Consider the following 15,234-nt stretch of genomic DNA (forward strand, 5'->3'; position numbering starts at 1 on the left):
TGGAGAGAAGGAATGGGTGCGTTTCGGATCGAGATCCTTCTATCGACCCTTCAGAAGATGGGTCTTAACCCGAAACGTCACCCATTCCTTCTCTCTAGACATGCTGTCTGTCCTGCTGAGTTACTCCAGCATTTTGTGTCTATTTCAATTTCAATGGTACCTAATGAAAGGCAGCAGGGAAGAAATAATTACTAACAATAAATCTGATCCACATTGTTTTTGTGCACGTTACATCTGAAAAAATGGAATAGGAAGACTGATAACAACAATAAATAACCATGGATAAATAAACAAAAAAATAATTAACATATCATCTTTGTTCATCTACAATACTAACTCTGTAGAAACTGCTTTTTTAATGTGGGATAATCAAATGCAATTCACAGAAAGAAAACCATAACTGCTACATCTATCTACATGACACCTCTAGAAACATACATTTCTCAAAATGCTTTACAGGAAGAAGAAAATAATAGATATCAGGCATAAAAAAAGTCACTGATTATTGACAGAAGATAATAACTTCCACAATTCCTGGAAAATAATAAACTTTAGAAGGAGTTTGCATACCTTGTTGGTTTGGAAGATGTTTCTGCGCAGATGAAACTGTGAAACAGTAAAATATAGGAATTTCAAAACATTTATTTAAACTTAGCAATCATTTAAAAATGAGACTTGCAAAATCATTTTCAGCAATGTTGATTAAACCTGTAAAATGTACTCGCAAAATTATTTTCAGCAATGTTGATAAAAGCTTTAATATTGTTAATTTGCTTGTTTACAAAATATTTAATGCCTTATAATCTTTAGACATAGAGGAAGTGAATGAAAGGGAGTGGCACCTGCAACAAGTAAGTACAGTGGAGATGAGGACATTCAAAGAGGCAACAACAATACCGTGATGGGACATATGATGGATTCCCATTCTGATTAGTACTGTTGGAGCATCTTCACCTATAGATTGCAGCTCCCAAAAAGGCTGCTTACCATTACCTTCTCAAATGCAATTGGGAATGGCCAATATGTGTATTGTCAATAATGAGATGCTAGAGAAGGAATAAATAAACAAAGAAGCGAACTGGTGTGCAGGGGGGGGTTAAATGATAATGGTATTTTGAGGAAGAGGAAATTAATGTCCTGTGAATTGAATTCTGCTTGAAGTTTGATGCAGAGGTCTCGAGGATGGAATGTTTAAACGTAAAAGTTATTTTTTAGTGCATTTACTGACAGCAGGAAAAAGAGTGAAATCTTTTTTGTTGTGGAAAAACACGTTACAAATTCTACAGCTACCTCAAACTGAAAAAGGATAAGTTGTTGCATAACAGTGAAGGTGTCAAACAGTCACACAACATGGAAACGGGCCCTTCGGCCCAACTTGCCTATGCCGACCAAGATGCCCAACTACACTGGTCCCATCTGTGTGCATTTGGCCCATATCTTCTAAACCTTTCCTATCCATGTACCTGTTTAAACGTATTTTAAATGGTGCTATAGTTTCTGGCAAGACCCTTAATACCATTAATATCCAGTGGGATCTTGTGACCAAAACTGTACCCAAGACTCCAAATGTGGCCTCATCAATGTGTTGTACATTTGTAACATAACGTCCAAACTTCTATACTCAATACCCTGGCTGATGAAGGCCAACGTGCTGAAAGCCTTATCGACCACTATACTCCCTGTGACGCCACATTCAAGGAACTATGTACCTGCACGCCTAGATTCCTCTGCTCTATAAAACTCCCCAGAACACTGCCATTCACTGTGAAGACCTGGTTTGGCTTCCCAAAATGCAACACGTCACACTTATCTGTATAAAACTCAAGTAACCATTCCTCAGCTCACTGCCCAACTGATCAAGAACTTGCTGCAATTTTTGATAAACATCTTCACTATCTAAGATGCCACCCACATTCACGTCATCTGCAAACTTACAAATGATGCTTTCCATATTTTCATCCAAAGCATTGATATAAATCACAAACATCAATGGGCTCAAACCAATTCCTGATGCTACTAGTCACAGGCCTCCAGTCTAAAAAACAACCTTCCACCTTCATCCTCTGCCTCCTATTATGAAGTCAATTCACTATCCAGTCGGCTGGCTCTCCCTGGGATCCAATGCGATCTAAGCTTCCAGAGCAGCCTACCGTGGGGAACCTTATCGAATGCTTTGCAGATATCCATATAGGCAACATCTACGGCTTTTCCCTCATCACCCTTTTTAGTTTCTTCTTCAAAAGATTCTATCAAATTCAGAGACACAATCTCCCTCGTAGAAAACCATACTGACTATTCCGAGTCAGCCCCAGTCTATCCAAATGCATATATATCTTATCCCTCAGAATACTCTCTGGTAACTTTATGACCACAGGTGTTTGACTCACTGGTCTATAATTCACAGGCTTTTCCTTGCAGCCTTTCTTAAATAGAGGCCCAACATCAGCCACCCTCCAGTCTTCTAACACCTCACCCAAATCTAATGATGATTCGCACATCCCAGCCAGGGTGCCTACAATTTCTTCTTGTGCATCCGACAGTGTTCTTGGATATATTTGATCTGGCCCAGGAAATTTATTCACCTTCACATGCCTTAAGACCATCAGCACTTCTTTGACTGTAATACTAACTGCTCTCAAGACACATTAACTGTCCCAAGTTCCCCAGTCTTCACATCTTTCTTCTCTGTAAACAGAGAAATGACTCATTAAGGACCTTGCCCATCTCCTGCAGCTCCACAGCAAGATGACCACTTTGGTTTCTGAAGAGTTCCTTTTCCTTTCTATTCACCACCTTTCCCTTAATGTACTTATAAAGCCTCGTAATATTATCTGCCAGAGCCATCTCCTGTCCCCTTTTTGCCCTTCTGATTTCCTGAAGAATGCTCCTCGGTTCCTGAAACTCTTCCAGGGTTACACTTGATCCCACCTTCCTATACTTGTCCATACCTCCTTCTTTTTCCAGACCAGAGTCTTAATTTCTCTCATCATCTAAGTTTTGTTACTGCCACTTGCCTGGCCCTTCTCCCCAACAGGAACATGCATGACCTGAACTCCTGTCACCAGACTAAGAGTCATAGAGTTAGTTATTCAACGTTGAAATAGGCCCTTAAGCCCAACTTGCCCATGCCGACCAAGAAACCCCATCTCCACTGGTCTGACTTACCTACATTTGGCCCATATCTTTCTAAAACATTTCCTATCCCTGTACCTTCCTCTTCTTCTTTTGTATGTCAACTACACCAATCAAAAGTGGCAATTGGTACTTTAGAGTTCCTATCCAAATGTCTTTTAAGTGTCCTTGGCACTATGACAGTTTCAATCTATATTGGGAAAGTTAAGATCCCCCACTATGACTATCATATAAGCCTTATTTTTAAAAGCATCCCACTTTCCAGATGTTCCTTTGCTTGCGAACAACCTACTCCAATCAACTGACCACATAAAGTTGACTGCTTTGATTTCTTAGGGGCCTCATTCTCTCTCTGGTTACCCTTTTTCCCTTAATGTACTTTTCAAATTTCCTGGGATTATCCTTAATACTATTTGCCAGAGCTATCTTCTGTCCCCTTTTTGCCCTCCTGATTTCCTTTTTTAGCTTGCTCCTCAGTTCCTGAGAGTCCTCTGAGGATAAACTTGAGCTCAGCGGCCTATACTTGCCCCATGCCTCCTACTTATTCTTGACTAGAGCCTCAGTTTCTCTCATCATCAAAGCTCTCTTACGCCCATCTGCCCTGACCTTCACTCGAGCAGGAACTTGTATTAATTTTTACTGCATAAATATTTTGAATCAGATCATATTCATTAATTTAGAAGAATACTGTAGCGAAAAAACTAATAGTGAGGAAAGACAGATTTAATTATTCTTCAACAGGATAATAATTGGATGGAACATTTTAAAAGTAAGAGTTTTTTATTATTCATGTAATATGCAATATTTGATGTCAATTAGGAATATATCTGTTTAGTTTGCTCACAATTCAAGAGTCACAAGTAATATTTCTCTCATCATCAAAGCTCTCTTACGTTCATCTGCCCTGACCTTCACTCGAGCAGGAACTTGTATGTCATGGACTCTTGTCAGCACACTTTAAAAAAGATGGGAACGTCCTACTTTCAGGACGTTCCTTTTTCTTTAAGCTCCAATCAACTTGTGCGAGTTCCCATCTAATATCGTCAAAGTTGGCTTTGCCCCATCTTAGAATTTTAACTTGTCGATTGGTCATTTCTTTATCCCAAACTATCTTGAACATACTAGAACAATGGTCACTGGTCCCAAAAGGTTCATCCACAAACACTTCACCCACTTGCCTGTCCCATTTTTCTAAAACTAGATCAAGCATTGTTTCTCCTGCAAAGGGCCCCGTGCATATTTCCTGCCAAAACTTTCCTGAACACATTTGACAAGATCTGCCCCGTCTAAACATTTTGCACTCTGACAGCCCCAGTCAATATTGGGAAAATCCCCTACTATGACAATCTAATTAATCCTGCAACTGTCTGCAACCTCCTGGCATATTTGCTCTTCATATTCCCGTTGACTGTTTGACTAGTACACTCCCGACAAGGTGATCATCTCTTATTATTTAACTTCACCCACATAGCGATACTGGGTGAATCATCTCTAATGTCATCTCTGACCACTGCCGTGACATTCTCCTTAATCAATAAAGCTACGCCCCCTCCTTTTACCCCCACCTCTATCTCTCCTAAAGCATCTGTCCCCTAGAACATCAAGCTGCCAGTCCTGTCCCTCTCTTAACCAAGTTTCTCTAATGGCTTCATTGTCCCAGTCGGACATACCTATCCACGCCCCGAGTTCATCTGCCTTACTGTTCAGGCCTCTTGCATTGAAATAAGTGCAATTCAAAACAAGTGCTTTCTCTTGCCTATTCTTTCCAATGAACTTTCTTTCATCACCAACTTCCAGCCTCTTACCTGTCTCAGTCTTTCATGGGATCCCACCTTCCTGCGCTTTACTAGCGGACCTGTCAGGCAGTCAGTCTGAAGGGTCTCAATCCTTCTCTCCAGAGATGCTGAGTTGTCTACCTTCGATTTAAACCAGCATCAGCAGTTTTCTTTCTCACCTGTCTGGCAGGATATTGGTTCCCCTCCAGATCAGGTGCAACCCGTCTTTCTTGTACAGCTCACCTCTGCCCCAGAAGAAATCCCAATGGTCCACAGATCTGAATCCCTGCCCCCTGCACCAACTCCTCATCCATACACTATCTGCCCTATCTTCCTATTCCTACCCTGGAAGATTTGGAAAGGGTGCAGAGGAGGTTTACCAGAATGATGGCTGGATTAGAGGGTATTAGCTATAGGTAGAGGTTGTACTTGTAGATCATGCTTGGCATCATGTTCGGCACAGACATTGTGAGTTGAAGAGCCTGTTCTTGTGTTGTACTGTTCTATATCCGTCTTATCTCTTCCTATCCATATATTTGTCCAAATTTTTTTAATAGGTTATAATTGTATCTGTTTCTCTCACTTCCTCGAGCAGCTCACTCCAGATCCAGACTACTGTCCGGGTGAAAAGGTTACCCCTGAGCTCCCTCTCAAATACCTCCACACTTACGTTCAGCTTATGCACTTTAGTTTTTGAATATGCTACTCTGATGGAAAAAAAGACTGAGCATTCACCTTATCCATGCCACTCATGATCTTGTACACCTTAATAAGGTCACCCCTCAGCATTCTACACTCCTAGGACCTTCAACCCACCGAGTCCGCGCCAACCAGCAATCTCCCGACACTAACACTATCCTTCACACACTAGGGACAATTTACAATTATGCCAAGCCAATTAATCTACAAACCTATATGTCTTTGGTATGTTTGAGGATACCGGAGATCCCAGAGAAAACATACGCAGGTCATGCGGAGAACGTACAAACTCCGCATAGACAGCACCCATAGCCACGATCGAACCCAGGTCCCTGGCAACGTAAGGCACCACTGCGCCATCCTTCTATTCAATCTCTCCCTGTAACGCAAGGCTGCAAGCCTAGGCAACATCCTGGTGAATCTTTTCTGTACGCTTTTTAATTCAATGACATCCTTCCTGTTGCTGGGTGACAAGAACTGCACACAGCACAAGCACTCCCTGACACGTAAAAGGTGACTTACATAAACTCACACTTACTAAGTAATTCTTTAAGACCACCGTTTTATTTCTGAGTTGCGCATTTCAATAGTCTCGGTTGCAGTGCTCTATTGCTGTCACACACGGCCGTTTCTGCAAGCCAATCAGTTATTCTCATGGATGCTCCCATGTGATCTCTGCGCTGAGTAGTAAATTTACACATGCGCTGCAGTACTTCTGTTTCCGACTTATGTAACATCTGACTTAAGCAAGGGTCCATGGGACGTAATACTTACGTAAGTAGGGGAGCATCTGTACTCTGTGGTCTCACCATCAACTTGTCTGGGAGTAGAGGTGCATGATGTTCCAACTATTGTACTCAAAACAAGGCAAGTGTGCCAATCGCCTGCTTTACCATACTATCCACATGACTCACCATTTCTAGGGAATCATGCACCTTTACTCCCAGATCTCTCTGTTCTGCAACACTCTTTAAGGCTCCACCATGTTCTAAGTCCTGTTCTGGTTTGGCATTACAAAGTGTAACACCTTGCACTTGGCAGAGTTAAATTCCATTTGCCTTTCCTTGGCTTACCTTCTTAACTGATTGAGATCATGTTGTAAATTTAGATATCCTTCCTCACTGTCCACTATACCTACCAATTTTGGTATCATCTGCAAATGTACTAACAATGTTAACTCCATTGTCATTTAAATTGTTAATGTACACAATAGAAAAATAGAAGTATATTGGAAAATAGCTTACCTTTAAGAAGGACCAATAACCAGAAAAGGCAAAGTATTGGGTGCTTCATGGTTTCAGTTAGAAACTGATCAGCACACTGAGCCTTCTGTGGCAGTCTTCTTATTGAACTCTTATATAGCTCAACTACTCCCTGGCAAATTTGAATGAAATGAGGAAGTTAATTAAATTGTGGTGAAATCCATATATCTTTGGTTTACCTTTGTGAATCGTGTGTATGCAATTGCACAGTAATACAGGTCCACCACCGATTTTCCGGCACCCTTGGTTCGAGAGCCATTCTGGATTATCTTGTTCCAGCGATCGCCAATTGCCCATGGAGGTCCCAATGCGGTTGAGATCAGTTGTCTCACCCGGTCTCGGTGCCATTTTTGCGAGGGGATTTCCAGGATGGAACTCAATTAGGCTCTCGGAATTTAGTCTGGATTAAAGAAGGTGCCAGACCACCAGTTGCTGGAAAATCGATGGTGAACCTGTATTCCTGTTTTTTAAAGGCACAATGAATGATTTTTTTCTTTTTTTTTTAATCTCTCATTTCTTTGCATCATTAACGAGTCATTCAGCCCAATGTTTCCCATTTCCCCCTTGATTTCCCAATAATCTATTCTCTAACCTATCCATTAGCTGTGCTTTTTAGAAAACAAAAAAAGTGCTGTTAACAAAGAGTTTTTTGAAAAATTAGTAATCTTTTTGTAATATTAAAAACTCATCATTTGAAAACCACGTTTAAAAAAATACTGGCCTGTCAGACCAGCACATACCCTGTGTCAAATAAGCAGAGCCCATTAGTCACCCTATCACCCAACACTGGAGCTATTATTTTTGGGGATGTGAAAATAAGCTATGGTGACCCACATGTTCATAGAACAGCAAAGAAGGTCTGGATCAAACCATGGTTGCTGGAGCTGTGAGGTCACACCAAGCTCTCTTTAAAGTATATTTTACAAAATATAATGTTCCACGATGATTCTGAGAGTCAATAACTGGACACTGTATAATTATAGGAAAAACCTAAGAAGGCGATCCAAAAAATGAGAGAGAGAGAGAACCAAAAAGGCCAATAGATTTGGAAAGAGCTTTCAACGATCCCTCAGTAAAAGTGTAGCAGACATAAAAGGGCTGCAAAGGGTGCAATAGATTGAAGAGGTGCGCGTACTAACTCATTGGGAAATTTCTGAAAAGTGGTAAATACCTGGAACACACTGCCGGGGATGATGGTGGAGGCAGATACGTTAGTGATATTTAAGAGACTTTGGATTGGCACATGGATATGCGGGCAATGGAGCGATATGGCTTATGTGCAGGCAAATTAGAGTTGGTGTTGTTTGGCACTGACATTGAGCAGCATGCCCAGCAAGTGGTCTCCTGCTGGCCATTTACAAATGATACAGGAAATATTAATTTCCTTTCAGATAGTATTATGAGGAACAGAATTGTGCAAATTCAAAGAGTTGTAAATTTATGGTTAAAACATAGAAGAGTAGAGCACAGAAACATAGAAGAGTATAGCACAGTAGACTGACTCCCCCCCCCCCCCCCCCCAATCTTTGCACATCCCCAATCCTTTCCACTCGTCACTTTAATTTCATGCTTCGTGTATTTTGTGTTTTATGACTGTTGGCAGATCAATTTCACTCCTGGGATAAATAAAGTTCTATCCAATCATATCATAAACCTCCACTGTACCCTCTCAAAAGCCTCCACTTCTTTCTTTTATTGGAGCAAACAGAACTGCACAAAACACTCTACATGCGGCCAAACCAAAGTCCTATAGAGCTGCATCATAACTTCCTGATTCTTATATTCAATGCCATGCAAGGACAAATCCCTCTGCACACCAATACTATTAAGGGTCTTGCCATTATCTCTATACTCTCTCCATACATTCAACCTCCCAAAGTGCAAAACCTCACACTTGCTTGGGTTAAGCTCCACCTGCCATTTCTCCGCCCATTTCTGCAGCTCATCTTCATTCCTCCAACAACTGAGTGGTTGTGCTGTAGAAACAAGCATTTGCAGATGCTGGTTTATCAAAAGATATGCTGGTTGGTTGGCAAATTGGTTAGTACAAGTTACTCATAGTGTAGCTGAGTGATCAGAGAATCATGGTGGAATTCATGAGCATGTAAAAGAGAATGGGATGCAAGGAAAAAAGTCGAATAAAGGGATTGATGGGATTGTTCTGGAAAATAGCATTGACATATTGGGCTGAATCACCTCCTTCGCTTTTGTAAAAAAAATATCAGGCATGGGATCAGTGCAAGATAGTGGGTCCAAGGTAAAATATCAGTGCTTACTGCTTTTCGCCCTTTCCACCATTCAGTTAGATCATTTCTCATATGAATTTTAACTTATCTTAGTGTCATATTCTTTAGTGTCTTTTCACAACAATAATCCACCATTTTTACTTTATAAATATTCAATTTATCATATTTCATCAGTTTCTTATAGTGGCCAGAATCATCTCAGTGTAATACTCTGCTTGAAAACACATAAACTCAAATGTCTACTGATCATTTAAAAAAAAAATGTAGTTACATAAAATGGCATTAAAATTAATAGAAGTTTTACACTGAGGTGAGTAATTCAGTTATTTTACCAGTAACAATTTTACCAATTAAACTGAAAAGAACTGCAGATGCAAGAAATCGGAAATAAAAACCGAAATTGCTGGAAAAGGTCAGCAGGTTAGGCAACATTTGTTGAAGAAACAGTTTCAGGTTGAAAACCCTTCAGATGAAGGGTTTTTGATTTGAAAAATGAATTGTTTCTCTTAAGAGAAGTTATTCAGAAGTAATGATATCAGATGTTGATATCATCATTGTGCAGGATATAAAATAATTTATATTCCTTCTCTCCAGAGATGTTGCCTGACCACTGAGTTACTCCAGCTTTTTGTGTCTACCTTCGATTTAAACCAGCATCTGCAGTTCTGTCCTACATATAAAATAATCTGTTCTGTTAGCATTTAATTCATCATTGTATGTTAATGCCTGTAAGGATTGTTTAATAATAAATATTAGTTTTCTCATGGAAGATTCATTATCTTTCAACCGGATCTAAAATTATATCAGTGGTGGATCTTTCAGAATGCATGAGAAATGCTTCTGGCTTATTTACTATAATTAAAATATTCCGGTTAGTAATCTAACCGGATGCCACGATGACAGCTACTCTCTCACCTGTTCCCTGATGGATGCCATCAAGGCATTTGTTTTGCTCATCTCTCTACATCACTAATCTTGGCAACTGTTAAACATTACACTACACCCCTGGAATAAGGAGGGATGTTTCTAGAAGACTATCAGTATAACAATTTTCCACAATGCAAACACTTGACAAAAATTGATATAATTTGGTGTTTCTTTCACATTTTATCTATTTATTTCTTTATTTATTTTCACCTAAACACCGCAAGTCTAAGTTTTATTTGATATCGAGTCAGAGACCTACAGCATGGAAACAGGCCATTCGGCCCAACTTGCCTACATCGTCCAACATGTCCCGTCTACACTAGACCCACCTATCTACATTTGGCCCATATCCCTCTACACCTTCCCTATCCATGTGCCTGTCAAAATGTTTCTTAAAAAGTTGTGATAGTGCCTGCCTCCACTGGCAGCTTTTCCATTCACCTACCACCCTTTGCATGAAAACGTTATCCTTCAGATTCTTGTTAAATCTTTCCACCCTCACCTTAAACCTATGTCCTTGGGTACTCAATTCCCCCACTCTCGGCAAGGGACTCTGTGTCGTCTACCCGATCTATTCCCCTCATGATTTTATACACCTCTGTAAGATCACGACGCATCCTCCTGTGCTCCAAGGAATAGAGTCCAAGCTTGCTCAACCTCTTGCCATAGCTCAGGTCCTCGAGTCCTGGCAACATTCTTGTAAATCTTCTCAGCACCCTTTCCAGCACATCTTTCCTATAATATGGTGCCCAAAATTAAACACAATACTCTAAATGCGGTCTCACCAATGTCATATACAATTGCAATATGGCCTCCTAACTCCCATGACCTCCTAACTACCATACTTAAAGCTCTGACTGATCAAAGCCACATACCAAATGCCTTTTTGACCACACTATCTACCTGTGATGCCACTTTCAATGAACAATGAACCTGTACTCCTCGATCCTTCGGCTCTACAGCACTCCCCAGAGCCTCACTGTTCACCGTGTAGGATCTGCCCATCCTATGTAGGATCTGTAGGTGCTCCCAAAATGCAAAACCACATTTCTCTGAATTAAATTCTCAAATATTTCAAAATTTCTGGTAGATTGTACTCAGATTGAAACCTCCGTGTACATGCATGATGTCGCTGTCTACTGTTGGGATGCATAGTCTGTCCACAGATTGCTCAGAATCTGCGACCAGTTTGTTAGCAATGGGTGCCAGAGTCAATTGCAGTCAAACAAAGGCCATGCTCTTTAGCAACTGGCCCGAATGATCTTCCATCCCCTTCACCATCAAATCTGATATCCTGATCTGGTTTGGAGGGGCCGAGGCATGCAACAAGAAATGACTGGAGCGAATAGCGAAGGTCATGAAAAAATTGGCTCCCTCTCGATAACCGGAAAAAATGTGGTCATACTGTGCGAGGTATTCTCGGGGCTGCTGTACTTGGTGCAGGTGTGGCCTGTCCCCCGCTTCTGCAATTACCCGGGCCACCTTCCGGTTCATTTGGGAATCAAAGATGGAGGGGGTCAGACAGGTCACGATGCAGGTCCGCAGACAATGGTAGCAAAATATGTCCAACATTGCCCTCATCATAATGGCCACCTTCATTTGTGTATGCATCAGGATGTTTGTAGAGCCAAAGCACAAGGGCACCAAATATCATTACCTGCTGAGGTTCAACCTGTACCTGCTGTTAGAAAAATGGGCCTGGCCCGAAAGCGTGAAAATATAAATAGGGTAGCCTATTATCTCATTGGGAGCCATGAAGGCACACCTTAGCAGATGCACTATCAATTACCTCATCTTACCTCGGATTAGATGATATTGATCTTCCAGTTACACTTTATTATGAAAACTATTTGTATAGATAACTATCTGCATCTGCAAATTGCTTGAATGCCTACTTGTGTTCCTACATTGGTGTGTATTTAGCATTTCCAGCTGCTGTGATTTGCTAGTTCCAATTAGTGTGATAGATTTCTGGTCTGTGATGAAAATCACATCATTATTCTGTTACTCATTTAGGCTTTTCACCTTTAAAACAAATCCTGCAGTCAGCTTCAATATGGTCTTGCTATACTTCAATAGCATGCAACTTGGGTTAAGTGCACCTTCTCATGTTTGAAGGCTTATTTCAGGAGAACATTACTGGTTGAATTGTAACACATTGAAGTATGGATGGTTGCCTTTTACCAACATCAGACATGGAAACATTTCCTGGGTGTTCCATCCACAGAATTAAGCTTGCTTGGCATTGTTTTCCATTGATGCACTGAATCTGATCCTGCCTCTGTCCTTACATGGCTCATTTTGTCCATTCCATGGACTTTTAATGTTTTTTTTCCAATCTGCATAGTGCACACTTTTTCTCATAACCAATAGATTTCTTTCGCAGTCATTCATCTTGTTGCTATCTAGAATATCTGCAACATGAATGGAAAGGCAGAAGGGAAAATCGGAAGTGTCGGTATTACAGTATAGCAAAGGGGATTACAGAGGCATGAGGCAGGAGCTGGCCAAAATTGACTGGAAGGAGGCCCTAGCAGGGAAGACGGTAGAACAGCAATGGCAGGTATTCCTGGGAATAATGCAGAGGTTGCAGGATCAATTTATCCCAAAGAGGCGGAAAGACTCTAAGGGGAGTAAAAGACACCTGTGGCTGACGAGGGAAGTCAAGGACAGCATAAAAATTAAGGAGAGGAAGTATAACATAGCAAAGAAGAGTGGGAAGACAGAGGATTGGGACTCTTTTAAAGAGCAACAAAAGTTAACTAAAAAGGCAATACGGGGAGAAAAGATGAGGTACGAGGGTAAACTAGCCAATAATATAAAGGAAGATAGCAAAAGTTTTTTTAGGTACGTGAAGAGGAAAAAAATAGTCAAGGCAAATGTGGGTCCCTTGAAGACAGAAGCAGAGGAATTTATTATGGGGAACAAAGAAATGGCAGACGAGTTAAACCGTTACTTTGGATCTGTGTTTACTGAGGAGGATACACACAATCTCCCAAATGTTCTAGGGGCCGGAGAACCTAGGGTGATGGAGGAACTGAAGGAAATCCACATTAGGCAGGAAATGGTTTTGGGTAGACTGATGGGACTGAAGGCTGATAAATCCCCAGGGCCTGATGGTCTGCATCCCAGGGTACTTAAGGAGGTGGCTCTAGAAATAGTGGAAGCATTGGAGATCATTTTTCAATGCTCTATAGATTCAGGATCAGTTCCTGTGGATTGGAGGATAGCAAATGTTATCCCACTTTTTAAGAAAGGAGGGAGAGAGAAAACGGGTAATTATAGACCAGTTAGTCTGACATCAGTGGTGGGGAAGATGCTGGAGTCAATTATAAAAGACGAAATTGCTGAGCATTCGGATAGCAGTAACAGGATCATTCCGAGTCAGCATGGATTTACGAAGGGGAAATCATGCTTGACAAATCTACTGGAATTTTTTGAGGATGTAACTAGGAAAATTGACAGGGGAGAGTCAGTGGATGTGGTGTACCTCGACTTTCAGAAAGCCTTCGACAAGGTCCCACATAGATTAGTGGGCAAAATTAGAGCACATGGTATTGGGGGTAGGGTACTGACATGGATAGAAAATTGGTTGACAGACAGAAAGCAAAGAGTGGGGATAAATGGGTCCCTTTCGGAATGGCTGGCAGTGACCAGTGGGGTACCGCAAGGTTCGGTGCTGGGACCCCAGCTATTTACGATATACATTAATGACTTAGATGAAGGGATTAAAAGTACCATTAGCAAATTTGCAGATGATACTAAGCTGGGGGGTAGTGTGAATTGTGAGGAAGATGCAATAAGGCTGCAGGGTGACTTGGACAGGTTGTGTGAGTGGGCGGATACATGGCAGATGCAGTTTAATGTAGATAAGTGTGAGGTTATTCACTTTGGAAGTAAGAATAGAAAGGCAGATTATTATCTGAATGGTGTCAAGTTAGGAAGAGGGGATGTTCAACGAGATCTGGGTGTCCTAGTGCATCAGTCAATGGAATGTTGGCCTTCGTAACAAGAGGAGTTGAGTATAGGAGCAAAGAGGTCCTTCTACAGTTGTACCGGGCCCTGGTGAGACCGCACCTGGAGTACTGTGTGCAGTTTTGGTCTCCAAATTTGAGGAAGGATATTCTTGCTATTGAGGGCGTGCAACGTAGGTTCACTAGGTTGATTCCCGGAATGGCGGGACTGTCGTATGTTGAAAGGCTGGAGCAATTAGGCTTGTATACACTGGAATTTAGAAGGATGAGGGGGGGATCTTATTGAAACGTATAAGATAATTAGGGGATTGGACACATTAGAGGCAGGAAACATGTTCCCAATGTTGGGGGAGTCCAGAACAAGGGGCCACAGTTTAAGAATAAGGGGTAGGCCATTTAGAACGGAGATGAGGAAGAACTTTTTCAGTCAGAGAGTGGTGAAGGTGTGGAATTCTCTGCCTCAGAAGGCAGTGGAGGCCAGTTCGTTGGATGCTTTCAAGAGAGAGCTGGATAGAGCTCTTAAGGATAGCGGAGTGAGGGGGTATGGGGAGAAGGCAGGAACGGGGTACTGATTGAGAGTGATCAGTCATGATCGCATTGAATGGCGGTGCTGGCTCGAAGGGCTGAATGGCCTACTCCTGCACCTATTGTCTATTGAAAGCTACTATGGTTTATTTGCTCTGAACTGCCTTGATTTCATGTTATTTCTCCTGTTAGTCATCCAACATTTCTTTAGCTTTGGATAGTCTGTGGTTTTGCCTGGTTGTATGTATACAGTTCACAGTGCCTAATACAGTATCCATTTTCTGAGTCTGGACTTGAGGATTTCATAAATAGTCTGATTGTAGATGAATCAGTCCAAATGGTGAACAGAATAAGGATCAAATTTACTTGCAAATCGCAATGAATGTTAAAGGGACAGAGCCGACTACGTTTTGAAAAGGCTCCACCCCTTCAACGTCTGCAGTAAGATGCTGCAGATGTTATACCAATCTGTGGTAGTCAATGCCATCTTCTTCGCTGCCGTGTGCTGGGGCAGCAGGGCAAAGGCTGCAGACACCAATAGAATCAACAAACTCATTAGGAAGGCTGGCTCCATCCTGGAGGCAGAGTTGGATTCATGGGAGGTGGTCTTGGAGGGGAGCAAACTCCTCAAACAGCAGAGCCTCTTGGACAATACAGCTCACTGTATTGTCCAAGACACACTGGTCAACCTGAG

The sequence above is a fragment of the Rhinoraja longicauda genome, chromosome 23 (assembly GCF_053455715.1).
Source record: "Rhinoraja longicauda isolate Sanriku21f chromosome 23, sRhiLon1.1, whole genome shotgun sequence".
Classification (NCBI taxonomy): Eukaryota; Metazoa; Chordata; class Chondrichthyes; order Rajiformes; family Arhynchobatidae; genus Rhinoraja; species Rhinoraja longicauda.